Source organism: Bacillus rossius, chromosome 5 (assembly GCF_032445375.1).
Source record: "Bacillus rossius redtenbacheri isolate Brsri chromosome 5, Brsri_v3, whole genome shotgun sequence".
Lineage (NCBI taxonomy): Eukaryota > Metazoa > Arthropoda > Insecta > Phasmatodea > Bacillidae > Bacillus > Bacillus rossius.
Window position 1 is genome coordinate 27,162,999 of NC_086333.1, and position 27,011 is coordinate 27,190,009.

Below are 27,011 nucleotides of genomic sequence, written 5' to 3' on the forward strand. Positions count from 1 at the left end.
TTTATATCTTAGTGTGGGTTGATGATTTTCTGTTAGTATCAAATTCTGGTGCAGATCTCGAAGACACTAAGTCTGCTCTTAAGTCTAAGATGGGCATGAGAGATTTGAGTTCGAATGAAAAGTTGCATTTTTTGGGCATGGACATCCTCAAAGGTGAGGATGGAAGCTTAATTCTCAGTCAAAGTGATTTGATTAGGAGAGTTCTTGAAAAATTTAACATGATAGAATGTAAACCTAGTAAAGTTCCAATTCAGCCCAAACTTAACTTGTCATGTGATGGAGAGTGTAAGATTAAGGTGCCTTATAAAGAGCTGTTAGGCAGCCTAATGTATCTTACAGTCTGCACAAGGCCTGATTTATGTTTCAGTGTATCATACTTTGGTAGATTCCAAAAATGTTACTCTTACAACCATTGGAGACATCTGAAACATGTTTTGAAGTATCTTAAATATACAGTTAACATAGGTTTGAAGTTAGCAAAGTCATATTGTAACACATTAACTATATCCTCATATGTTGATGCTGACTATGCTTCTGACACAAATGATAGGAAAAGTATTTCAGGTTTTGTAACAAAACTGAATAACAATGTTATCTGCTGGGGTTCAAAAAAACAAGGTGTGGTAGCACTTAGTAGCAGTGAGTCAGAGTACTATGCTATAGGTAGATGTTTAACAGAAGACATTTTCGTACACAATTTGCTGAAAGAAGTAGTAGATGTGGCTGATGTAATTAATGTTCATGAGGATAATCAATCAACCATTAAGATTGCTAAGTCATTAGAGACCAAAAGGTCTAAGCACTTTGATGTACAGTATCATTTTGTCAAAGATCTGGTAGGGAAAGGAAAGGTGAAATTAATCTATGTAGAGTCTGCTGAACAGATAGCAGATATCATGACCAAGGGACTGCCTGCTTGTAAATTTGAATATTTTGTTGAGAAGTTAAATCTTGTTAGAATGTAATGTGGAATTGGGAGGGAGTGTTGATGACAATTCCGATTTAGTTCTTTATATGTATCGTCCTAGTATAGGTACGTAATATAAGTGATTCTGGTTTTGGTAATATTCTGTTAGTGGAAGAGGATGTTATGTGTTAATGTTGGCAGCATTGTTATTTTTTTAACGACTTCCGTTGTTGTTGTTGTGCAGGCTGCTGATACACTTTGTTTAAAATGTAGACTGTGAAGTCAATCCAATAAAACCATTTATATAGTAACAGAAGTGAACGCATATTACTGTGTTAACTCTAATAAAAAATACGTGAAAAGTAATTTCAATACAACTTTAAAACGTACTGCAGAGTTTATAAAACCACACATCTTTATTTATGTTGTTGGCAATGCACTCAATATAGCCAACATAATACCTTTGCTGCAACTTGCCCTACTTAAACACGTTTCATATTTTAGCTTTTGTAAAACTTACATAACGTCTTTGTATAGAACAGCAGTTGGCGACCATGAAACGACACGGAAAGAAAATGCCTGTTATATCAAGCAGCAACTTTATTCTTCTTCATGTTTACTTACGGCTACACCACTTATTAAATTAAATATCATAATTATTTTCGTTTATGTTTTCAATTTATGTACACATAGTGAACTATGAAAATTCATCAAGCGAAAACATTTTGCGAATATCTGAAACAAATTAATATGCACTAATGACTGGGATTTGTGTACACATGGAAGAATTGTACTGTCGGGATGCATTGCAGTATCAGAAAGAAGAAATAGGCTTGGAATTGTTTCAGTGGAAAATATGCTTGGAATTACTAGGTAATATGGTGACGTGAAGAAAGATAAATTACGCCCGCGGAAAATAAGCTTGGAATTACGGTTAAGTTTATGTGAGAAGTATTATTGGCGAGAGCAAAAATTGGTTATCAAAATATCGCAAGTATTTACCGATGTCCGATATTGAAAAATGTGCCGATATTACCGATTTCCGATATTGAATATTGAATATCGGGCCATCACTAGTTCCAACAATCAATAACAATTTTAATACTTGACTAGTTACATTGTTTTTTATAATTAAACTATGGGACTAGATAGCGTTGCATGCTAAAGTACCTCATTTAAAACAAATTCGTATTTAATAATTTGTTGCATCAACTAATGTGTTTCCTATTGAACTATACTGTATGAGCTTCATAAGAGAAAACATTTATAGATTACTCCAAGATTATATTTGTGAGGTTTCACTATTGTTACATTATTTCCTTATACTAAACGGTGAACTACTTGAATTTTTTGAGCACCAAAATTACCGGAGTCAAAATTATGCATTTGGACAGCAACAGCAACAGACGCACACATACATTGTGACCATGACAGTTTTCGCGTTTCAAAAACATTTACCCAAACATAAAATAGACAAAATGTAAACCAAAATACAACTACGAAGTCATAAAGGCAAAACGTAAAGCTAATTAATAATATTAAAAAAAAGTGCATTTTTATACGTAATGTTACAATTATTTGAAAGTCAAATATGATATATATTTCAAAAACTGGCATTATATTATAACAACTCCAGGACTCATACCAAGTATTGGCCGAACATCAGCCATGTACCAAATGAAAGCTGTAACATTTCTTAACAAAATATACTTTTCAGAATTTTTGTCTGGGCCGACACTTTTAATGCCGACGGACAGCAACAAGATCGCGCGCCCTGTTTTCCTTGCAGGCAATAGCTTCACTCGCCCATTACAGGACCTGAAAAAACCATTTTATTTCTCCGTTTAAAACTGAAATATAAAAATCCAACCACAAGGTCCTAAACGCAAGATATGACGGTTTGTATTTAACTAAAAAAAATAGTATTTATTAATAGTATTCTTTAAATCATATAAGGTCAAAGAAGGTACATATTTCAAAAACTTGGATTATATTAAAACGACTCCAGGACTCATACCAAGTATTGGCCGAACATCAGCCATGTACCAAATAAAAGCTGTAACATTTCTTAACAAAATATACCTTTCAGAATTATTGTCTGGGCCGACACTTTTAATGCCGACGGACAGCAACAAGATCGCGCGCCCTGTTTTCCTTGCAGGCAATAGCTTCACTCGCCCATTACAGGACCTGAAAAAACCATTTTATTTCTCCGTTTAAAACTGAAATATAAAAATCCAACCACAAGGTCCTAAACGCAAGATATGACGCTTTGTATTTAACTAAAAAAAATAGTATTTATTAATAGTATTCTTTAAATCATATAAGGTCAAAGAAGGTACATATTTCAAAAACTTGGATTATATTAAAACGACTCCAGGACTCATACCAAGTATTGGCCGAACATCAGCCATGTACCAAATGAAACCTGTAACATTTCTTAACAAAATATACTTTTCAGAATTTCTGTCTGGGCCGACACTTTTAATGCCGACGGACAGCAACAAGATCGCGCGCCCTGTTTTCCTTGCAGGCAATAGCTTCACCCTTCCCATTATAGGACCTGAAAAAACCATTTTATTTCTCCGTTTAAAACTGAAATATAAAAATCCAACCACAAGGTCCTAAACGCAAGATATGACGGTTTGTATTTAACTAAAAAAAATAGTATTTATTAATAGTATTCTTTAAATCATATAAGGTCAAAGAAGGTACATATTTAAAAAACTTGGATTATATTAAAACGATTCCAGGTCTCATACCAAGTATTGGCCGAACATCAGCCATGTACCAAAAGAAAGCTGTAACATTTCTTAACAAAATATACTTTTCATACTTTTTGTCTGGGCCGAAACTTTTAATGCCGACGGACAGCAACAAGATCGCGCGCCCTGTTTTCCTTGCAGGCAATAGCTTCACTCGCCCATTACAGGACCTGAAAAAACCATTTTATTTCTCCGTTTAAAACTGAAATATAAAAATCCAACCACAAGGTCCTAAACGAAAGATATGACGCTTTGTATTTAACTAAAAAAATAGTATTTATTAATAGTATTCTTTAAATCATATAAGATGAAATAAGGTACATATTTCAAAAACTTGCATTTTATAAAAACGACTCCAGGACTCATACCAAGTATTGGCCGAACATTAGCCATGTACCAAATGAAAGCTGTAACATTTCTTAACAAAATATACTTTTCAGAATTTTTGTCTGGGCCGACACTTTTAATTCCGACGGACAGCAACAAGATCGCGCGCCCTGTTTTCCTTGCAGGCAATAACTTCACCCGCCCATTACAGGACCTGAAAAAAACCATTTTATTTCTCCGTTTAAAACTGAAATATATAAATCCAACTACAAGGTCCTAAACGCAAGATAAGATGCTTTGTATTTAACTAAAAAAAATAGTATTTATTAATAGTATTCTTTAAATTATATAAGATCAAAGAAGGTACATATTTCAAAAACCTGCATTTTATAAAAACGACTCCAGGACTCATACCAAGTATTGGCCGAACATCAGCCATGTACCAAATAAAAGCTGTCACCTTACTTAACAAAATATACTGTTCAGAATTTTTGTCTGGGCCGACACTTTTAATGCCGACGGACAGCAACAAGTTCGCGCGCCCAGTTTTACTTACAGGCAATAGCTTCACCCGCCCATTACAGGACCTAAAAAAAACCATTTTATTTCTCCGTTTAAAACTGAAATATATAAATACAACTACAAGGTCCTAAACGAAAGATAATATGCTTTGTATTTAACTAAAAAAATAGTATTTATCAATAGTATTCTTTAATTTATATAAGGTCAAAGAAGGTACATATTTCAAAAATTTGCATTTTATAAAAACGACTCCAGGACTCATACCAAGTATTGGCCGAATATCAGCCATATACCAAATGAAAGCTGTAACATTTCTTAACAAAATATACTGTTCAGAATTTTTGTCTGTGCCGACAGTTTTAATGCCGACGGACAGCAACAAGTTCGCGCGCTTAGATTTACTTGCAGGCAATAGCTTCACCCGCCCATTACAGGACCTGAAAAAACCATTTTATTTTTCTGTTTAAAACTGAAATATAAAATTCGACCTACAAGGTCCTAAACGCAAGATAAGATGCTTTGTATTTAACTAAAAAAAATAGTATTTATTAATAGTATTCTTTAAATTATATAAGGTCAAAGAAGGTACATATTTCAAAAACCTGCATTTTATAAAAACGACTCCAGGACTCATACCAAGTATTGGCCGAACATCAGCCATGTACCAAATGAAAGCTGTCACCTTACTTAACAAAATATACTGTTCAGAATTTTTGTTTGGGCCGACACTTTTAATGCCGACGGACAGCAACAAGATCGCGCGCCCAGTTTTACTTGCAGGCAATAACTTCACCCGCCCATTACAGGACCTGAAAAAACCATTTTATTTCTCTGTTTAAAACTGAAATTTAAAAATCCACCTACAAGGTCCTAAACGAAAGATATGGCGCTTTGTATTTAACTAAAAAAAATAGTATTTATTAATAGTATTCTTTAAATTATATAAGATCAAAGAAGGTACATATTTCAAAAACCTGCATTTTATAAAAACGACTCCAGGACTCATACCAAGTATTGGCCGAACATCAGCCATGTACCAAATGAAAGCTGTCACCTTACTTAACAAAATATACTGTTCAGAATTTTTGTCTGGGCCGACACTTTTAATGCCGACGGACAGCAACAAGATCGCGCGCCCAGTTTTCTTTGCAGGCAATAGATTTACCCGCCCATTACAGGCCCTGAAAAAACCATTTTATTTCTCCGTTTAAAACTGAAATATAAAAATACAACTACACGGTCCTTATCGCAAGACATGACGCTATGTATTAAACTAAAAAAAGAATATTTATTAATAGTATTCTTTAAATTAAATAAGGTCAAAAAATGTACATATTTCAAAAACGTGCATTACATTAAAACGACTCCAGGACTCGTACCAAGTATTGGCCGAACATCAGCCATGTACCAAATGAAAGCTGTAACATTTCTTAACAAAAAATAGTTTTCAGAATTTTTGTCTGGGCCGACACTTTTAATGCCGACGGACAGCAACAGGATCGCGCGCCCAGTTTTCCTTGCAGGCAATAGATTTACCCGCCCATTACAGGCCCTGAAAAAAACCATTTTATTTCTCCATTTAAAACTGAAATATATAAATCTAACTACAAAGTCCTAAACCCAAGATATGACGCTTTGTATTTAACAAAAAAATAGTATTTATTAATAGTATTCTTAAAATTATTTAAATTCAAAAAAAGTACATATTTCAAAAACTTGCATTATATTAAAACGACTCCAGGACTCATACTAAGTATTGGCCGAACATCAGCCATGTACCAAATGAAAGCTGTAACATTTCTTAACAAAATATACTTTTCAGAATTTTTGTCTGGGCCGACACTTTTAATGCCGACGGACAGCAACAAGATCTCGCGCCCTGTTTTATTTGCAGGCAATAGCTTCACCCGCCCATTACAGGACCTGAAAAAACCATTTTATTTCTCAGTTTAAAACTGAAATATATAAAACCAACTACAAGGTCCTAAACGCAAGATAAGATGCTGTGTATTTAACTAAAAAAAATAGTATTTATTAATAGTATTCTTTAAATTATATAAGATCAAAGAAGGTACATATTTCAAAAACCTGCATTTTATAAAAACGACTCCAGGACTCATACCAAGTATTGGCCGAACATCAGCCATGTACCAAATAAAAGCTGTCACCTTACTTAACAAAATATACTGTTCAGAATTTTTGTCTGGGCCGACACTTTTAATGCCGACGGACAGCAACAAGATCGCGCGCCCTGTTTTCCTTGCAGGCAATAGCTTCACTCGCCCATTACAGGACCTGAAAAAACCATTTTATTTCTCCGTTTAAAACTGAAATATAAAAATCCAACCACAAGGTCCTAAACGCAAGATATGACGCTTTGTATTTAACTAAAAAAAATAGTATTTATTAATAGTATTCTTTAAATCATATAAGGTCAAAGAAGGTACATATTTCAAAAACTTGGATTATATTAAAACGACTCCAGGACTCATACCAAGTATTGGCCGAACATCAGCCATGTACCAAATGAAACCTGTAACATTTCTTAACAAAATATACTTTTCAGAATTTCTGTCTGGGCCGACACTTTTAATGCCGACGGACAGCAACAAGATCGCGCGCCCTGTTTTCCTTGCAGGCAATAGCTTCACCCTTCCCATTATAGGACCTGAAAAAACCATTTTATTTCTCCGTTTAAAACTGAAATATAAAAATCCAACCACAAGGTCCTAAACGCAAGATATGACGGTTTGTATTTAACTAAAAAAAATAGTATTTATTAATAGTATTCTTTAAATCATATAAGGTCAAAGAAGGTACATATTTAAAAAACTTGGATTATATTAAAACGATTCCAGGTCTCATACCAAGTATTGGCCGAACATCAGCCATGTACCAAAAAAAAGCTGTAACATTTCTTAACAAAATATACTTTTCATACTTTTTGTCTGGGCCGAAACATTTAATGCCGACGGACAGCAACAAGATCGCGCGCCCTGTTTTCCTTGCAGGAAATAGCTTCACTCGCCCATTACAGGACCTGAAAAAACCATTTTATTTCTCCGTTTAAAACTGAAATATAAAAATCCAACCACAAGGTCCTAAACGAAAGATATGACGCTTTGTATTTAACTAAAAAAAATAGTATTTATTAATAGTATTCTTTAAATCATATAAGGTCAAATAAGGTACATATTTCAAAAACTTGCATTTTATAAAAACGACTCCAGGACTCATACCAAGTATTGGCCGAACATTAGCCATGTACCAAATGAAAGCTGTAACATTTCTTAACAAAATATACTTTTCAGAATTTTTGTCTGGGCCGACACTTTTAATTCCGACGGACAGCAACAAGATCGCGCGCCCTGTTTTCCTTGCAGGCAATAACTTCACCCGCCCATTACAGGACCTGAAAAAAACCATTTTATTTCTCCGTTTAAAACTGAAATATATAAATCCAACTACAAGGTCCTAAATGCAAGATAAGATGCTTTGTATTTAACTAAAAAAAATAGTATTTATTAATAGTATTCTTTAAATTATATAAGATCAAAGAAGGTACATATTTCAAAAACCTGCATTTTATAAAAACGACTCCAGGACTCATACCAAGTATTGGCCGAACATCAGCCATGTACCAAATAAAAGCTGTCACCTTACTTAACAAAATATACTGTTCAGAATTTTTGTCTGGGCCGACACTTTTAATGCCGACGGACAGCAACAAGTTCGCGCGCCCAGTTTTACTTACAGGCAATAGCTTCACCCGCCCATTACAGGACCTAAAAAAAACCATTTTATTTCTCCGTTTAAAACTGAAATATATAAATACAACTACAAGGTCCTAAACGAAAGATAATATGCTTTGTATTTAACTAAAAAAATAGTATTTATCAATAGTATTCTTTAATTTATATAAGGTCAAAGAAGGTACATATTTCAAAAATTTGCATTTTATAAAAACGACTCCAGGACTCATACCAAGTATTGGCCGAATATCAGCCATATACCAAATGAAAGCTGTAACATTTCTTAACAAAATATACTGTTCAGAATTTTTGTCTGTGCCGACAGTTTTAATGCCGACGGACAGCAACAAGTTCGCGCGCTTAGATTTACTTGCAGGCAATAGCTTCACCCGCCCATTACAGGACCTGAAAAAACCATTTTATTTTTCTGTTTAAAACTGAAATATAAAATTCGACCTACAAGGTCCTAAACGCAAGATAAGATGCTTTGTATTTAACTAAAAAAAATAGTATTTATTAATAGTATTCTTTAAATTATATAAGGTCAAAGAAGGTACATATTTCAAAAACCTGCATTTTATAAAAACGACTCCAGGACTCATACCAAGTATTGGCCGAACATCAGCCATGTACCAAATGAAAGCTGTCACCTTACTTAACAAAATATACTGTTCAGAATTTTTGTTTGGGCCGACACTTTTAATGCCGACGGACAGCAACAAGATCGCGCGCCCAGTTTTACTTGCAGGCAATAACTTCACCCGCCCATTACGAGACCTGAAAAAACCATTTTCTTTCTCTGTTTAAAACTGAAATTTAAAAATCCACCTACAAGGTCCTAAACGAAAGATATGGCGCTTTGTATTTAACTAAAAAAAATAGTATTTATTAATAGTATTCTTTAAATTATATAAGATCAAAGAAGGTACATATTTCAAAAACCTGCATTTTATAAAAACGACTCCAGGACTCATACCAAGTATTGGCCGAACATCAGCCATGTACCAAATGAAAGCTGTCACCTTACTTAACAAAATATACTGTTCAGAATTTTTGTCTGGGCCGACACTTTTAATGCCGACGGACAGCAACAAGATCGCGCGCCCAGTTTTCTTTGCAGGCAATAGATTTACCCGCCCATTACAGGCCCTGAAAAAACCATTTTATTTCTCCGTTTAAAACTGAAATATAAAAATACAACTACACGGTCCTTATCGCAAGACATGACGCTATGTATTAAACTAAAAAAAGAATATTTATTAATAGTATTCTTTAAATTAAATAAGGTCAAAAAATGTACATATTTCAAAAACGTGCATTACATTAAAACGACTCCAGGACTCGTACCAAGTATTGGCCGAACATCAGCCATGTACCAAATGAAAGCTGTAACATTTCTTAACAAAAAATAGTTTTCAGAATTTTTGTCTGGGCCGACACTTTTAATGCCGACGGACAGCAACAGGATCGCGCGCCCAGTTTTCCTTGCAGGCAATAGATTTACCCGCCCATTACAGGCCCTGAAAAAAACCATTTTATTTCTCCATTTAAAACTGAAATATATAAATCTAACTACAAAGTCCTAAACCCAAGATATGACGCTTTGTATTTAACAAAAAAATAGTATTTATTAATAGTATTCTTAAAATTATTTAAATTCAAAAAAAGTACATATTTCAAAAACTTGCATTATATTAAAACGACTCCAGGACTCATACTAAGTATTGGCCGAACATCAGCCATGTACCAAATGAAAGCTGTAACATTTCTTAACAAAATATACATTTCAGAATTTTTGTCTGGGCCGACACTTTTAATGCCGACGGACAGCAACAAGATCTCGCGCCCTGTTTTATTTGCAGGCAATAGCTTCACCCGCCCATTACAGGACCTGAAAAAACCATTTTATTTCTCAGTTTAAAACTGAAATATATAAATCCAACTACAAGGTCCTAAACGCAAGAAAAGATGCTGTGTATTTAACTAAAAAAAATAGTATTTATTAATAGTATTCTTTAAATTATATAAGATCAAATAAGGTACATATTTCAAAAACCTGCATTTTATAAAAACGACTCCAGGACTCATACCAAGTATTGGCCGAACATCAGGCATGTACCAAATGAAAGCTGTCACCTTACTTAACAAAATATACTGTTCAGAATTTTTGTCTGGGCTGACAGTTTTAATGCCGACGGACAGCAACAAGTTCGCGCGCTTAGATTTACTTGCAGGCAATAGCTTCACCCGCCCATTACAGGACCTGAAAAAACCATTTTATTTCTCTGTTTAAAACTGAAATATAAACTTCGACCGACAAGGTCCTAAACGCAAGATAAGATGCTTTGTATTAACTAAAAAAATAGTATTTATTAATAGTATTCTTTAAATTATATAAGGTCAAAGAAGGTACATATTTCAAAAACCTGCATTTTATAAAAACGACTCCAGGACTCATACCAAGTATTGGCCGAACATTAGCCATGTACCAAATGAAAGCTGTAACATTTCTTAACAAAATATACTTTTCAGAATTTTTGTCTGGGCCGACACTTTTAATGCCGACGGACAGCAACAAGATCGCGCGCCCTGTTTTCCTTGCAGGCAATAGCTTCACCCGCCCATTACAGGCCCTGAAAAAACCATTTTATTTCTCCGTTTAAAACTGAAATATAAAAATACAACTACAAGGTCCTAAACGCAAGATATGACGCTTTGTATTTAACTAAAAAAAATAGTATTTATTAATAGTATTCTTTAAAATATATAAGGTCAAAGAAGGTACATATTTCAAAAACTTGCATTTTATAAAAACGACTCCAGGACTCATACCAAGTATTGGCCGAATATCAGCCATGTACCAAGTGAAAGCTGTAACATTTCTTAACAAAATATACTTTTCAGAATTTTTGTCTGGGCCGACACTTTTAATGCCGACGGACAGCAACAAGATCGCGCGCCCTGTTTTCCTTGCAGGCAATAGCTTCACCCTTCCCATTATAGGACCTGAAAAAACCATTTTATTTCTCCGTTTAAAACTGAAATATAAAAATCCCACCACAAGGTCCCAAACGCAAGATATGACGCTTTGTATTTAACTAAAAAAAATAGTATTTATTAATAGTATTCTTTAAATCATATAAGGTCAAAGAAGGTACATATTTCAAAAACTTGCATTTTATAAAAACGACTCCAGGACTCATACCAAGTATTGGCCGAACATTAGCCATGTACCAAATGAAAGCTGTAACATTTCTTAACAAAATATACTTTTCAGAATTTTTTTCTGGGCCGACACTTTTAATGCCGACGGACAGCAACAAGATCGCGCGCCCTGTTTTCCTTGCAGGCAATAGCTTCACCCGCCCATTAAAGGACCTGAAAAAACCATTTTATTTCTCCGTTTAAAACTGAAATAAAAAATCCAACCATAAGGTCCTAAACGCAAGATTTTACGCTTAGTATTACACTAAAAAAAATGGTATTTATTAATAGTATTCTTTAAATTATAAAAGGTCAAATAAGGTACATATTTAAAAAACTTGCATTTTATAAAAACGACTCCAGGACTCATACCAAGTATTGGCTGGATATCAGCCATGTACCAAATGAAAGCTGTAACATTTCTTAACAAAATATACTTTTCAGAATTTCTGTCTGGGCCGATACTTTTAATGCCGACGGACAGCAACAAGATCGCGCGCCCTGTTTTCCTTGCAGGCATTAGCTTCACTCGCCCATTACAGGACCTGAAAAAACCATTTTATTTCTCCGTTTAAAACTGAAATATAAAAATCCAACTACAAGGTCCTAAACGCAAGAGTTTACGCTTAGTATTACACTAAAAAAAATGGTACTTATTAATAGTATTCTTTAAATTATAAAAGGTCAAAAAAGGTACATTTTTAAAAAACTTGCATTTTATAAAAACGACTCCAGGACTCATACCGAGTATTGGCCGAACATCAGGCATGTACCAAATGAAAGCTGTAACATTTCTTAACAAATTATACTATTCAGAATTTTATTCTGGGCCGACACTTTTAATGCCGACGGACAGCAACAAGATCGCGCGCCCAGTTATCCTTGCAGGCAATAAATTTACCCGCCCATTACAGGCCCTGAAAAAACCATTTTATTTCTGCGTTTAAAACTGAAATATAAAAATCCAACTACAAGGTCCTAAACGCAAGATATGGCGCTTTGTATTTAACTTAAATAATTGGTATTTATTCTAGTGTATAGGGTTTGCCCTGAGACACGCCTAGGTCCTACCTTAAATTGGCCCCTTTCCCACACACTTTAGCTAAGTTTAATTTAAGTTAGGAAAATATTTCAATTGTCATTCGAGTCAGGCTTTTCAGGGGGGTTTCTCCACGCTCCTGACTGGCTTTAGATACACGTAGAAAAGGGATGATAGTCGAAGTTCTGTCATTTATACTCGATCCTAAAACCGGACGATTCGACGGCCGGCCTGGAAATAACTTCTCATACACTCCAGAGTTCACACATTTTTAAGCATATTACCATGGTGTTCGCAATAATTGGGGTTAATTGTTTCAAAATAAAACAATAATATACCATGTCATGCACTTTTTTAATACACAGTATTTGAATAAATTTTCCCTAACACATAAACCATACACGCTGACGTCATGAGTTTCTCAAGGTAACCTAATTTGGTACGTCTCTGGAGTTATACTTAATTTATAACCCATTTGCAAGAAGTCAAATGAATCGGAAACACATTGTCGAATAAAATTAGTAAGTATTAATTATTATATCTGTGACATCTTAATTATGTTACTTAGATACAGTGTGCTATCTGTACAAGAGTAAAATTTAACATTAGAGGTATGACAATTCATAATATTGTAAGTTTAATTGTACTTTTTTAATAACTACCAAAATACATACAAATTATGCAGATTTTCCTAGTTATATCCACTAAGAACACGGATATTTAATCATATAGGTAATTCATTTATTATTTATAGGGGAGACATTGAAGCAAACATTTTCTTTCAATTATTATACATATATGTGTAAGTATGCATGTGTATATATATATAAAGTCCACATTCGGCATTATCAATATGTATGTAATTGGGAAATTCATACATTGGAAGAATTTTTATAACTTGCAGGGTTATGCGGGATTGTGTAAAAAAAATATGTACCTAACAATGAAAGGTGAGTATGTTAACATTTTCTAAATGAGGCTCAAAGATAAAGTTACGACACATTTTAAATTTACCTTTTTTGATTCAGGACCGTAGCTTATCAACTGTTCTGGTTCAGAAACTATCTTAATTATTACAAAGTACATCAGAATCCAGTGACGACCGGTGTATGAGCTGCAGCAGGGGAGTCAGTTTGCAAGCGCACTGACATTCACGACAAGCTTGATTCACCAATGCCCACAATGTCACAGAGGAGCCAGCGATTATCAACCAGTCGCAGCCACGCAGTGCGACGCTGCGTCTACTGGAAACAATTCTGAAGAGTTGGAATCTGCTGCATTCATTCGCTAGTCACCACAATAACAATACATTAGAATAATGTTGTTTATATACTATTGAGACCTTGCATGTGATGGTAACGGGCCAGCATCTCGTTACCTGTATTTAAGGGGCGAGAACATATCAATTAGTTCTGGAAAAAAAATTCCCAAGAATTATTAAAATAAAGTACATGAAAGATGCTGTTAATTGTACACCATACAAAGTACATGCTGCATTTCAACAAATGTGCTTGCATGGTTAACGTAACGTTATACCAATGAGTAAATAGAAAATTTTATTCGAAATTTAGTCATTAGCCAACCCCAAGTGTGAAAGATATTCGAGCAATTATTTGCAATGTTGCAAATATGTTTTAAAATGGTGCAATTTATGGCTTACTTTTTCAATTTTTCTTTGTAATGAAACAAGAAACAACTTGCAACGTCACAAAAGGCTCGCTCAGGAAGGAGGGTGCAACCTCTCTTTGGAACGATCCTCTTGTTCAATGTCAAATGAGCTACTTGTCACTTGCATTTGTTATTTTCCTAGTGTTAACTAAGAGGTTTCTTATATTTCAATGGTGGTATACACCACAACACTTTATATTTGTTCGGTACATTCGTATAAGGGAAACTGTAATTACATAATCCAGAGAACATAACATCACTTGGAAACCACACGTACTAAGTGTAAGGTTCTATCATATAGTTAAACAAGTTTGGCTGGCAACAAACACAACAAATTATAATCGGCATTAAACGCAACATTCCCAGTCCATTGACCATAGTTCGAGTGCTTATAGAAGTTCTATATGAAACCAAATAAAAATAATTCTGTAATACTACTGTTATTATTCTCAAATGTATAGAAATATGGTTGTTCCTTCTTGTAATGGTACAGAACACAAAGGTTTACAGAAATATTGTGTCACTTAACAAACATTTGTATTTTTACATATGAACCCCTAATTCGGTTCCAATTACAATTTATCTTAATCTGTTTTAGCACAATATTGAGCTTAAAATTTCTTATCCTAATTACACTTCTCAACTACCTATGCGGAAATCGGATCAAATTGTTTTCTAATAAATAAAAAATCGAATAAATAGATACTTCAGCCTACATAACACCATACAGTTTCTGCGAGAATATTTATTACGTACTCATAACACTTAAGAAAATGTTACACAAATCATTGCTTGATATTCATTCGTTCTTCTGTTCTGTCAACTGTGAACATAACGGGTGAATCATCGTGAAGTTATATATGTATCCTTTTGCGCACCTTTCTCTTTCACTGGCTAGCAATTTGTGACGTCACTCTGGAGATATTTTGCTAAAGTAGGCTATGTATACGGAAATATACGTTAATCTGAGTTTTACATTTTGTTAGAACGGCGGTTATCAACAAATGATGATTCTAATGGCAAATTTATTTCCATTCAAGTAAATAAATTAAGAAATTAGATACCTATAACTAATTTTATTGCCTCATTTATTACAAAATAAGTTTTTTTCTGTATTTTGTTTTGTCTCCGCCCAATTTAGGTTTCGAATGGACGAAAGCTACGATATCATTTAATTTTGACAATCTTTTTTTATATAGCCTGAAGTGATTTTATTATTTATTTCAGTGTAATACATTCACAACACAAGTTTGGCTAAATAATGTTAAACTTTTGTAGCAGTGACACCAGTTAACTGTTGTTTGCCACAACCGTAATAAATTATTTTGTGCACTATATATTGTGTACTATATATTGTACTAACAAAATACTAGGCAGGAAAATAATAACGCGGTAGTTTAGATACGGAAAAAAAATCATTTCGCTGGTTAGTACAACCTCATCCAAAAAAAAAAACCATTAATTTCAAAAATCAAGATTATATAATTAAAAATATGTCACTCTTGTAATATTAATATTGGTTATTTAAAAATGTTGCATGGTTATTAATCGTTTCACAAAGCTTAAATATTTAAATTTTTCAAAAATTCGTACTTTTTATTCTGCAGTTTTAAATGCAAAATCTGCCACTCCTCTTCCCGGAACTTACCTAACACAATCTTTACTTCTCTACCTGCAGATTGTTATCCCTATTTCAAGTAATGCTAATTTTCTAGAGAAGGTTCTCCATTAAGAACATTTAATGGTTTTTTGAATAACACCTATCCCGAAGAACGCCGTTAAGGATTTTTAATGTGGCTAACGTAACTTACCCAAACATTTACACCAATATACAGTATTTTAAATGAATATTGTATACAACCAATCATTCAAATAATTGAACAGTGTTCGAAATTAAATTACCTTATCCCTCCAGCCATTCACACGATTAAACAATGTTTTAAATTAAGCTAACAAAACTTAACCAACCATCCAAATGACTTAAAAGTATTTTAAAAGTAGCTAACGTAATACAAAATACAAAACCAATGGTAAAATACCGGTAATCTACCTCAATTATCTCAACAACTATTAGCAGAATCATCACACATAATTAAAGAATCTCAAAAAACATTTATAAGAATTTTATGTAAATATTTTCATAAGTGCTTAAACTATGAAAAATTGCCAAAATAAATAGCCAAACAATAAAGCACGAATATCAAAAATTTGAATTTATATTTCGCCGTTTTTTGTTAGTTCTATCAACATAACATGACATCAATTAATAATATAATTAAATGAAAATATTTGGTTTGCGTTTACAACCGAAAATTTGGGACACGTTACAATTGTTCCGAAGTTAATGCAAGTTATTTTAATAACGCAAGTAAGCGTATCAGATATATTAATTCATGTAACAATATGAGCTAAATTTATTTTCTAAATGAAACGTATAAACATTAATACTAATAGTTCAGTTTATAATAAACTTGCATCTGTATGTATCCTACATAAAAATTTGTGACAAGGTTATAATTCAGAAATTCATTAAAAAATAAAACACTTATTGAAATGCTGTGCCTTTGTTTAAATAAACTTTACTCAGCTGTCAAAGTTGAGGCCTACACAAACAAAAAAATCATTTTCTCAAGATCAGTTGCTATAAAAACTTATTTTGACCATTCATATAACCCTACCTCCCTTACTTCGTGCAATAATCTTTGCTAAAATTAGTCTTTGTTTGCACAATAACACTCAGTTCTGACACGTTATAGTTTTAAAAGAGATGGTTATTTATTATTTAATTCATTTTTGTTGTTTTAGTGTTATTTGGGTAACTATATTACACACAGTCTAGCAGTTTGTCAATTCATATCATCAAACTACCATTCAAACCCGCGCTCGTCGGCAGTATCACCAACGAAAAGTATGCGCGCAGAACGTGAAATTTGGCCTTGACCTTGAAATTTGACTTTGTCCTGGAAATTTGACTTTGTCCTTGTCGACCATCATGGATCCGACATTTTATGTTCAGTACATGCTACCAGAGGATACCACCTGCTGGAGTACGCCATCTTGTGTGTGTATTATAGAGTACATTTCCATCTGGATAATTTTATTCTAACCCGCTACAGTGCAGTAATCATTTATTACCGAGGTGCCCCCGCCATCTTCAAATTCGACCGCCATCTAAAAATCATGTAATAATGTAGCTAGAAAAGCGGGAAAAAATCCAAAATTCATTAAATAAATCACTCATTAACTTACATATCGATTCGATCCGCTCCAGTCCTTGGTTCGATCCTCGATCGATGCAAAACATTTAATTTTATGGAAAAAAAAATAATAATTCCAATAAACCATGTTCAACATTCTTAAAGAGACTTTAAATCATCTACTACCATCATCCTATCAGACATCAAGACCACCATATTGGAAATTCGTAATTGTAATGCTAGAGATTCGGGAAAAAGTTCAAAACTCATTAAATAAATTTGTAATCTATATACTGATTGATTAGATCGACTAAGGTCCTTGACACGATCCTGGACGAAGCTAAAATAAATTTAATTAAAATACCAGAAAAGTGTAAGGTTCGAGGAATATAACACCTAAAAGTCTTTTACAAACATAATATTTATTACACAATTTCTATCCTACTACAGAATCACTTGCGAAAGACAGCAATCTTATAAAAATTTAGCCCTGCATAGACGTACAACGACTACTTCTTAGCTCCAAATGGCTCCAAATGCTCCAAACGGCCTCCAAATGGCTCCAAAAGCTCCAACAGCCTCCAAATGCTTAACACCGTTCCAAATGGCTCCAAATGCTCCAAACGGCCTCCAAATGCTTGACAGCTCCAAATGTTTCCAGCAGCTCCAAATGCTCCAAATGCTTGACAGCTCCAAATGCTTCAAAAGGCTCCAAATGCTCCAAATGCTCCAAACGGCCTCCAAATGGCTCCAACAGCTCCAACAGCCTCCAAATGCTTGACAGCTCCAAATGTTTCCAGTAGCTCCAAATGCTCCAAATGCTTGACAGCTCCAAATGCTTAACACAGCTCTAAATGGCTCCAAATGCTCCAAACGGCCTCCAAATGCTTGACAGCTCCAAATGTCTCCAGCAGCTCCAAATGCTCCAACAGCTCCAAAAAAAGGCTCCAAATGCTCCAACAGCCTCCAAATGCTTAACACAGCTCCAAATGGCTCCAAATGCTTGACAGCTCCAAATGCATAACACAGCTCCAAATGGCTCCAAATGTCTCCAGCAGCTCCAAATGCTTGACAGCTCCAAAAAAAGGCTCCAAATGCTCCAACAGCCTCCAAATGCTTAACACAGCTCCAAATGGCTCCAAATGCTTGACAGCTCCAAATGCATAACACAGCTCCAAATGGCTCCAAATGCTCCAAACGGCCTCCAAATTCTTGACAGCTCCAAATGTCTCCAGCAGCTCCAAATGCTCCAACAGCTCCAAAAAAAGGCTCCAAATGCTCCAACAGCCTCCAAATGCTTAACACAGCTCCAAATGGCTCCAAATGCTTGGCAGCTCCAAATGCTTCAAAAGGCTCCAAATGCTCCAAATGGCTCCAACAGCTCCAAAAGACTCCAAATGCTTCAAAAGGCTCCAATTGCTCCAAGAGCTCCATCTTCAATTGGTTCCAACTGATTCCTATTACTTTTATCGAACTTGGCATGATTACTAACATGTCTTTATCAGTATACATTTTGACTGGCAGTGGTAACGTTTTTTACACCTTTAAGTTATAAGTTTTATTTAGAAATCAGATTTCGATAAATGATAGCTTCCATCTGGAAAGAAAATATATTAATTTATCTTCAAGTTTATACACATACATTTAATCCATTATTGTATGTAGCCAGCTTCCCTCAGTTCTTTGAGTATGAAGGATATTTCTTTAATGTTCGAATAGTTTCCTGCACAAAGCGATCCATGTAGTAGTCGTAGCCTGTTAACCAATATGTTAGGATCTTCCCATGAGGTATAATCAATCTCTTCTGCTGCCTTCATCATCCTTGCATGTTTATAATAAATATTATCTCTGGTGTCTATCGTTTTAACACCAACCACAAGGTCACTTTCGTCATCTTGCCAGTGATTATCACAAGCTTGATCAGGATAATTTATTTTATTACGTCGTTTCCATCGTTTTGGTCTCAAACCACCATCACAGTCTTCGCTCTTGCATGCTTTTGGTGCTTCAGTACAGTACTCAATCATGTCAGCCTCAGATGTGTCACCACAATCTTCAATCATGCCAGCTTCTGATGTGTCACCACAGTCTTCAATCATGTCAGCACCACAAACTTGATCAGGATAATTTATTTTATTACGTCGTTTCCATCGTTTTTGTCTCAGACAGCCATCACAGTCTTCGATCTTGCCTGCTTTAGGTGTTTCAGTACAGTACTCAATCATAATGATTACTGCACTGTAGCGGGTTAGAATAAAATTATCCAGATGGAAATGTACTCTATAATACAAGTACACACACAAGATGGCGTACTCCAGCAGGTGGTATCCTCTGGTAGCATGTACTGAACATAAAATGTCGGATCCATGATGGTCGACAAGGACAAAGTCAAATTTCCAGGACGAAGTACAATTTCAAGGTCAAGGCCAAATTTCAAGGTCAAGGTCAAAGTTCAAGGTCAAATTTCAAGGTCAAGGTCAAATTTCAAGGTCAAGGTCAAAGTTCAAGGTCAATGATCAATGTCAACAGTTGAGGACACAAGTATAGTGACCAGATAATTATACTACATGGTATCGGCACACTCTAGCAGACGAAAACAAGATGGTGGTCTCCAGCGGATGAAGACAAGATGGCGGACATGATGTCATACCAGTTGATGATATAAACCTTGGTACTGGTGGTGGTAGATCAGTCTAGGTAGCTTTCATGGAGGAAGGATCGACCGTTTACTCTCGCCGGGAATCAAACCAAGGACGTACATCGATATAATCAAACAGAATTCAAATACGTTAATTTTTTGATGAATTTTGGAATTTTTTTCATTAAAATCGGATAATAAATAAAGATTTTCAAGATGGCGTCCAAATTTCAAGATGGCGTACATGACGTCATACTGCCGGATGATATATATGCTATGAAAAAAGTGGTGGGAGTCAGTATGCCAGCAGTCACTGTGAGGGAAGGATCGGTCGCCATTTTTTTTTTGCCCTCACCGGGTTCGAACCGAGGACTCCGAACTCCGTGTCGTAAAAGTTTATTTTTTAAATATTTTTTATTAAAATTTTATTATTTGAATTTTTTATAATTTTTAAAAAAATTTCATTAAAATCGGATAATAAATAAAGATTTTCAAGATGGCGGACGTAACGGAAACTGCAATGGTGACGTCATCATCCAATATGGCGACAATCACATCACCGGAATTTTCGAGAACACACAATTACGTCATCCAAAATGGCGGATCCAAGATGGCGGATCCAAAATGGCCGCCGGGGTCAAGGTCAAAGGTCAAGGTCACAACCATCCAAGATGGCGGTCATAATCCTAGATGACGTCAGAGGCTTATCGGAGGCTGTAGACAAGGATGCTTAAGCCTCTTTTAGGAATTTGGGTTCTTTCTAGGGCAAAACGACTTTTGAGGATTTTTAAAATCCTAATTTTTGGATTGTGGAATTTTTTGCGATTTTTTGGCGGAATTTTTTTCCACAGAAATGTAAATTTTGACGAATTTTGAGGAATTTTGGGCAATTTTTGCCCAATTTTGGCGAATTTTGAGGGTCAAAGGTCAAGGTCAAACTTGTCCCGTTACGCTATGTCCCGTTACACTCCTCCAAGATGGCCGCCGTGACGTCACAATGTAAACAATCTTCAATCCTCAGCCAGAAGCCAGTTTCCGGACGCCCATTCCTATACTACTAATAACTATCATATATTTATTTGTTGATTAGTATTGGTATTAATTTTAAATTCTTTACTTAGTTTTTCTAATCTGGTTTTTCAGTCTTTACTAAAGCATTTTTTTTTAAGTTTACGAACTGAAAACATGCTCTCAAATATTGATATTGTGCCTCATCTCAAATGTGACGTCATGCGTCCGATGCCTAGAGTTATTACTTTGAAGTTCATTAGTGTTTCGATTTTCCCATTTCAAACAGATTTAGTCAAATAAAAAATAAAAGTTAAAATCGTTCTTTATGAGAAGGAAAGCTTTCCCAATTTTTTTTAGATATTTGTATACATAATTGTTAAACTTGGTATTTTTGGGTGTTCCTGTTGACAAGTTCTAACAAAATTGTTTATTGCAACTTTATGGAGCCATCATAACTTAAGAAAAAATATTAGATTATTATCTTATTTGCGATAATTTAACTGATTTTTTGTTAAATCGAATAAACGTAACATATCTGCAGCAATCCCTAAACTAAATCTTCGGAACTTTGAAACTTGGCCATGAAGGTCGCGTGCAACGCTCGTCGCGCCGGCTTGCTGCGACCAAAGCACCGCCGCAGGACGGCACACACGCCGACCCTTGTTTTGTATGTAAATCATACTTTTATTTCAATGAATGTTTAAAAAAAAAAACATAATCAATAACGTTATCGACTTTGTTTCAACTTTTTATTCAACATTGAATTTTTTTAACGTGATCGTGTTGAATAGTGTTTCTGGATTATTTTTATGCACTTACAGAGAGTCTACGTTATTAACTGCGTAAACGGGAATCATTTTAATGGACTGCTGTAAGACTCTAACTTCTAGGACTTAACTGCACGTTTTCGGTGATACGCATAAGGTCTACAACGGTAAACTTCAGGTATGTTATTAAGCATAGTCAACTCTAACAATTGGCAGAAATTCAGCTATGGACAAATTTTTCACAGATTTGTGATTCTTTTTGTATTTCCTAGACAAGGGCCTGGGCAGGGCGACACACCCCGCGCATGCCGTGAGTAAACGCTACGGTTCCCGCATCAACTCCCCTTCGGTGAACTGCACGCCTCAGGTGATTCCCAAAGGACGCAGGGCACTCCCGGCCGACAGCACACGCGAGCGAAGCTAGCGAATGTACGCCCGACGACAAGAAGGCTATAGGGATGTTAGCTTCCCGGGTGTAGCCAAGTCGGGTGACTATAAGTTTATAGATGAGTTGACACTTTTATAGCCTGAGCGTCTTAGCAGAAAGGAAACCTTTCTTTATACTTTGAAAGGTCGGGTCGTTGCGCTCGTCATAAACCCTTGGAGCAGCTCCACAACACGTCCTCTTCCGATGGCAGCGCAGATTGAAAATTTTCCACCCCTTGCAGTATTAGTAAGACATATCAAAAACTTATATACAATAATTAAGAATGCAATAAATAATAAAATCTATAATAGTGGTTCAAATATAATGAAATAAATAAAAATATCAACATATTTGTCGGGTGAAGCTATTGCCTGCAAGGAAAACAGGGCGTAAGAACTTGTTGAGGACCGTCGGCATTAAAAGTGTCGGCCCAGTAAAAAATTATGTTAGGAATATTTTGTTAAGAAAGATTTCAGCATTCATTTGATACATGGCTGATGTTCGACCAATACTTGCTATCAGTCCTAGACTCGTTATCATATAATGCCAGTTTTTGAAATATGTACCTTGTTAGACCTTAAATATATAAAAAAATACTGTTAAGAATACTAATTTAATTAGTTAAATAACAAGCCTTACACATTTAGTTTAGGATCCCGTAGTTGGAATTTTTTATTTCAGTTTCTGAACGGAGAAAAAAATGGTTATTTCAGGTCCTGTAATGGGCGGGTGAAGCTATTGCCTGCAAGTAAAACTGGGCACGCGATCTTGTTGCTGTCCGTCGGCATTAAAACTGTCGGCCCAGACAAAAATTCTGAACAGTATATTTTGTTAAGTAAGGTGACAGCTTTCATTTGGTATATGGCTGATGTTCGGCCAATACTTGGTATGAGTACTGGAGTCGTTTTAATATAATGCAAGTATTTGAAATATGTACCTTATTTGACCTTAAATAATTTTAATAATACTATTAACAAATAATAAGTTTTTTAATTAAATACAAAGCGCCATATTTTGCGTTTAGGACCTTGTAGGTGGATTTTTATATTTCAGTTTAAAACAGAGAAATAAAATGTTTTTTTCAGGTCCTGTAATGGGCGCGTGAAGCTATTGCCTGCAAGTAAAACTGGGCGCGCGATCTTGTTGCTGTCCGTCGGCATTAAAAGTGTCGGCCCAGACAAAAATTCTGAACAGTATATTTTGTTAAGTAAGGTGACAGCTTTCATTTGGTATATGGCTGATGTTCGGCCAATACTTGGTATGAGTACTGGAGTCGTTTTAATATAATGCAAGTATTTGAAATATGTACCTTATTTGACCTTAAATAATTTTAATAATACTATTAACAAATAATAAGTTTTTTAATTAAATACAAAGCGCCATATCTTGCGTTTAGGACCTTGTAGGTGGATTTTTATATTTCAGTTTAAAACAGAGAAATAAAATGTTTTTTTCAGGTCCTGTAATGGGCGGGTGAAGCTATTGCCTGCAAGGAAAACTGGGCGCACGATCTTGTTGCTGTCCGTCGGCATTAAAAGTGTCGGCGCAGACAAAAATTCTGAACAGTATATTTTGTTAAGTAAGGTGACAGCTTTCATTTAGTATGTGGCTGATGTTCGGCCAATACTTGGTATGAGTGCTGGAGTCGTTTTAATATAATGCCAGTTTTTGAAATATGTACTTTGTTTGACCTTAAATAATTTTAAAAAATGTTATTAAAAATAATAATTTTTTAGGTTAAATAAAAAGCCTCATATCTTGTGTTTAGGACCTCGTTGTTGGATTTTCATATTTCACATTTTAACGGAGAAGTAAAATGGTTTTTTCAGGGCCTGTAATGGCCGGGTGAAGCTATTGCCTGCAAGGAAAACTGGGCGCACGATCTTGTTGCTGTCCGTCGGCATTAAAAGTGTCGGCCCAGACAAAAATTATGAACAGTATATTTTGTTTAGTAAGGTGACAGCTTTCATTTAGTATGTGGCTGATGTTCGGCCAATACTTGGTATGAGTCCTGGAGTCGTTTTAATATAATGCCAGTTTTTGAAATATGTACTTTGTTTGACCTTAAATAATTTTAAAAAATGTTATTAAAAATAATAATTTTTTAGGTTGAATAAAAAGCCTCATATCTTGTGTTTAGGATCTCGTTGATGTATTTTCATATTTCACATTTTAACGGAGAAGTAAAATGGTTTTTTCAGGGCCTGTAATGGGCGGGTGAAGCTATTGCCTGCAAGGAAAACTGGGCGCACGATCTTGTTGCTGTCCGTCGGCATTAAAAGAGTCGGCCCAGACAAAAATTCTGAACAGTATATTTTGTTAAGTAAGGTGACAGCTTTCATTTAGTATGTGGCTGATGTTCGGCCAATACATGGTGTGAATCCTGGAGTCAAAATAATATAATGCCAGTTTTTGAAATATGTACTTTGTTTGACCTTAAATGATTTTAAAAAATGTTATTAAAAAATATTTTTTTAGGTTAAATAAAAAGCCTCATATCTTGTGTTTAGGACCTCGTTGTTGGATTTTCATATTTCACATTTTAACGGAGAAGTAAAATGGTTTTTTCAGGGCCTGTAATGGGCGGGTGAAGCTATTGCCTGCAAGGAAAACTCGGCGCACGATCTTGTTGCTGTCCGTCCGCATTAAAAGTGTCGGCGCAGACAAAAATTCTGAACAGTATATTTTGTTAAGTAAGGTGACAGCTTTCATTTAGTATGTGGCTGATGTTCGGCCAATACTTGGTATGAGTCCTGGAGTCGTTTTAATATAATGCCAGTTTTTGAAATATGTACTTTGTTTGACCTTAAATAATTTTAAAAAATGTTATTAAAAATAATAATTTTTTAGGTTAAATAAAAAGCCTCATATCTTGTGTTTAGGATCTCGTTGTTGTATTTTCATATTTCACATTTTAACGGAGAAGTAAAATGGTTTTTTCAGGGCCTGTAATGGGCGGGTGAAGCTATTGCCTGCAAGGAAAACTGGGCGCACGATCTTGTTGCTGTCCGTCGGCATTAAAAGAGTCGGCCCAGACAAAAATTCTGAACAGTATATTTTGTTAAGTAAGGTGACAGCTTTCATTTAGTATGTGGCTGATGTTCGGCCAATACATGGTGTGAATCCTGGAGTCAAAATAATATAATGCCAGTTTTTGAAATATGTACTTTGTTTGACCTTAAATGATTTTAAAAAATGTTATTAAAAAATAATTTTTTAGGTTAAATAAAAAGCCTCATATCTTGTGTTTAGGACCTCGTTGTTGGATTTTCATATTTCACATTTTAACGGAGAAGTAAAATGGTTTTTTCAGGGCCTGTAATGGGCGGGTGAAGCTATTGCCTGCAAGGAAAACTCGGCGCACGATCTTGTTGCTGTCCGTCGGCATTAAAAGTGTCGGCGCAGACAAAAATTCTGAACAGTATATTTTGTTAAGTAAGGTGACAGCTTTCATTTAGTATGTGGCTGATGTTCGGCCAATACTTGGTATGAGTCCTGGAGTCGTTTTAATATAATGCCAGTTTTTGAATTATGTACTTTGTTTGACCTTAAATGATTTTAAAAAATGTTATTAAAAATAATAATTTTTTAGGTTAAATAAAAAGCCTCATATCTTGTGTTTAGGACCTCGTTGTTGGATTTTCATATTTCACATTTTAACGGTGAAGTAAAATGGTTTTTTCAGGGCCTGTAATGGGCGGGTGAAGCTATTGCCTGCAAGGAAAACTGGGCGCACGATCTTGTTGCTGTCCGTCGGCATTAAAAGTGTCGGCCCAGACAAAAATTATGAACAGTATATTTTGTTTAGTAAGGTGACAGCTTTCATTTAGTATGTGGCTGATGTTCGGCCAATACTTGGTATGAGTCCTGGAGTCGTTTTAATATAATGCCAGTTTTTGAAATATGTACTTTGTTTGACCTTAAATAATTTTAAAAAATGTTATTAAAAATAATAATTTTTTAGGTTAAATAAAAAGCCTCATATCTTGTGTTTAGGATCTCGTTGTTGTATTTTCATATTTCACATTTTAACGGAGAAGTAAAATGGTTTTTTCAGGGCCTGTAATGGGCGGGTGAAGCTATTGCCTGCAAGGAAAACTGGGCGCACGATCTTGTTGCTGTCCGTCGGCATTAAAAGTGTCGGCCCAGACAAAAATTCTGAACAGTATATTTTGTTAAGTAAGGTGACAGCTTTCATTTAGTATGTGGCTGATGTTCGGCCAATACTTGGTATGAGTCCTGGAGTCGTTTTAATATAATGCCAGTTTTTGAATTATGTACTTTGTTTGACCTTAAATGATTTTAAAAAATGTTATTAAAAATAATAATTTTTTAGGTTAAATAAAAAGCCTCATATCTTGTGTTTAGGACCTCGTTGTTGGATTTTCAGATTTCACATTTTAACGGAGAAGTAAAATGGTTTTTTCAGGGCCTGTAATGGGCGGGTGAAGCTATTGCCTGCAAGGAAAACTGGGCGCACGATCTTGTTGCTGTCCGTCGGCATTAAAAGTGTCGGCCCAGACAATAATTCTGACAGTATATTTTGTTAAGTAAGGTGACAGCTTTCATTTAGTATGTGGCTGATGTTCGGCCAATACTTGGTATGAGTCCTGGAGTCGTTTTAATATAATGCCAGTTTTTGAAATATGTACTTTGTTTGACCTTAAATAATTTTAAAAAATGTTATTAAAAATAATAATTTTTTAGGTTAAATAAAAAGCCTCATATCTTGTGTTTAGGACCTTGTTGTTGGATTTTCATATTTCACATTTTAACGGAGCAGTAAA

The 27,011-nt window shown here is 34.9% G+C and overlaps 1 protein-coding gene and 1 long non-coding RNA gene across 2 annotated transcripts in view; both read right to left on the reverse strand.

Moving 5' to 3' along the window:
- The window catches only part of LOC134531661 (DNA repair protein RAD50-like), a 280,275-nt gene that overhangs the window by 97,694 nt on the left and 155,570 nt on the right, over positions 1-27,011 (reverse strand). The window lies entirely within an intron of this gene.
- On the reverse strand, positions 12,852-15,619 carry LOC134531660 (uncharacterized). The gene is made up of 2 exons (XR_010075056.1): positions 14,832-15,619; positions 12,852-13,760 (listed from the first exon to the last, which is right to left on the reverse strand). It is a non-coding gene; the product is annotated as an uncharacterized LOC134531660 (long non-coding RNA).